Source organism: Carassius carassius, chromosome 25, assembly GCF_963082965.1.
Source record: "Carassius carassius chromosome 25, fCarCar2.1, whole genome shotgun sequence".
NCBI classification, from domain to species: Eukaryota; Metazoa; Chordata; class Actinopteri; order Cypriniformes; family Cyprinidae; genus Carassius; species Carassius carassius.
The window spans coordinates 25,708,070-25,710,642 of record NC_081779.1 but is presented as its reverse complement, the minus strand read 5'-3'; the positions used below and the strand labels follow the sequence as shown (position 1 = coordinate 25,710,642).

General features: G+C 42.1%; 1 long non-coding RNA gene across 1 annotated transcript; it reads left to right on the top strand.

Annotated features, from left to right (window-relative positions):
- Window positions 1-365: 365 nt before the first annotated feature.
- LOC132104775 (uncharacterized) lies at window positions 366-911 on the top strand. Its single transcript, XR_009423597.1, has 3 exons — window positions 366-425; window positions 716-788; window positions 869-911. It is a non-coding gene; the product is annotated as an uncharacterized LOC132104775 (long non-coding RNA).
- The last annotated feature ends 1,662 nt before the right edge of the window (window positions 912-2,573 follow it).

Here is a 2,573-nt window from a genome sequence, read left to right as displayed (position 1 = left end):
GCCCTCTAATGTCATGGTGCCCAGCTGGCTGCTGAGTGATTAACAAATCATTAGCAGCCAGGCTGGGTGCTATATAACAGTCTTCACTGTTTGGTTAAGAGAGATTCCCTGGTCTACAGTTTTGTTGCGGTTTGGATGTGTGGCTCCTTCGTGTAATCAAGGTATTTATAGATCTCTATACGATGTAGCAGGCTAAGCATTTGGTATTGTTCGTTTAACACTGGGTCATTGGAAAATAGGTGTTGGACCGACATTTCCGGGTAGTCGTGCAGTGTACTACTGAAGGTATTTGTGTGCATTTTACTGCTTTATTACGTGGGTGTCATTGTTGGACATGCTTTGTGGTTTAAGCATATTTGCACACCGGTCTTGGGCAAGGCACCTGCCGGGTAGCTGTACCACAATTAAGTCACCGCATCTAAAAGGTAAACGTTTGTTATGGATAGAACCAGTGTTAGCCAGTATGCTAGTTTTGAACGCGTGTAAAATGAGTTTGTGTTGTCCTGATAATGCATGGCTGTGTTAACAATTAACCCTTGATAGAAATTTATTAAATCTACTGTGTGTAACTTATGTAGGATCGTGAAGATTAGCACAAGGGCTCTTTTTCCACTGGTCATCTCATATGTTACGTGGAGACACATTGCTCCTGCTGCTTTGCCTTGCCTAAATTAAGTGTATTGATAGCTGTGCCTTTTAGATTTTCTCTTTTTAGTTAATTTGTTGTGGCCATTGTCTAGTGCCCCTGTCGGACCGTTGTGGTATTGGCTGTTCCAGTAGTATACATGGTCTTAAGATTCTGTCTAGTTGTATACTTTATACATCTTGCTAGTGATAACTACCTCTTTGCTTTCCATCCTTTTTCCAGAGTATTAAAGCAGGTGCTTATAGGAGAGGTTCCTGGGTCCATCTTCATGCACTGCACCTTGTATTGTAGTGGTAAACTGCACCTCACAATATTGATTGAATCACTTGTTTGCAGTGGTTGTGCCTATGTGTGCGTGGTGGTGTGTGTATGCTTTTGACTGTAGGCACCAGAGTTTAGAGCAGGGGTGACCAACCCTGCTCCTGGAGATGGACTGTCCTGCAAAGTTCAGCTCCAACCCTAATCAAACACACCTGAAGCAACTAATTAAGGTCTTGAGGCTCACTTAAAAATTAAAGTCAAGTGTGTTTGATTAGGGTTGGAGCTGAACTTTGCAGGACAGCCGATCGCCAGGAGCAGGGTTGGTGAACTTCGTTTATCCCTGACCGGTAACCTACCCTGACAGTGAATTAATATGGCCCTGTTACACTGCTAATTATAGTATTTCTGGTAGCAGCCAATACCAGTCCTGGTCACCCTCTGTAAGCCAAGTCTTTTTGTTGCAACTATTGTGCCTCTACCATGACTGTGTGGCTCTTTTAATTGTACCATTTTTCTAATAAAGTGTCTTAATTTTATTTTATTTTTTTACTGAAAGCACGTCTCTGTTTAGTTCACCTTTTGGTGTATTTCTACGAAGCTGCTTGCCTTAGGTTAGGTATTCAGCAGTTAATGAGCAAAGTATATCTTTGTGTGAGAGGCACCAGGTGGCGTAGTCAAGAACTGTTAAGCCTAGATCTGGTTAAAGTTCTCCAAGGTCACACAGGCATTGTACATCGACCAATCGTGGCATGTGAGAAGATGGGATCTACAGAGAACAGTCAAAACAACATAAAGTGACAAAGTACCACAAGAGTGATTTGAAAGGCGTCTGCTCTCTATGGCTCTCACAATCTTTAGCTTCAACAAGTGTAAAAACAGGAAAACAAAGCCAAAACCTGAACATTTAAGGTAATTTTGAAATCTTGGAAAGGACATGTCCAGGAAAAAGAGCACATGGTTATTCTAACCGACTGTAGCTTTTATACCTCAGATTTGAGGGTAGTCTTGGCCTAATGGTTAGAGAGCCGGACTTGTAACCCGACGGTTGTGGGTTTGAGTCTCATGTCTGACAGGGATTGTTGGTGGGGGGAGAAAATAACCAGCACTGTCTTCCACCTTCAATACCGCGACCCTTGAGCAAGGCACAGATCCCCAACAGCTTCCCGGGCACCACAGTGTGTTCACTTGGTTGGGTTATTAAAGTATTGGTCACTTCACCTTCTTTCTAAAAGGTGTAGCATCTGAGTTGCAAGCCATAAACTTATAGGAGTATATAAATGCCTGCATGATATGTCTGGTTCATTTTGCAATGAGTTTGAGCTAATAGTTAAAAAGTGATTTGAAATGCACAGAGGATTTTATCGATGGGCAGAGCTGGGCTCACTGTCGTTTGAGTGTTGAGTGACAGCGTTAACTTAAGCAAGTTATAAAACCCCTACAGACACTTTTAAGATACAGAGAATACAGCTTTTGTGCGCGTAGTGTTTATATGCAGGTGTCTCTACCTGCATACATTGCAGGTAGAAAGTTATTTTAGGGGACGTCTACATTTTATGGAACTTTTTGTTTTTCCTCCTTGACGAATAAAAACAATTATATTTGTTATGGTCCCTTGATACAAGCGAAGCAAACCATATACTTAGCAGCATGTGTTCATCACGTGCCT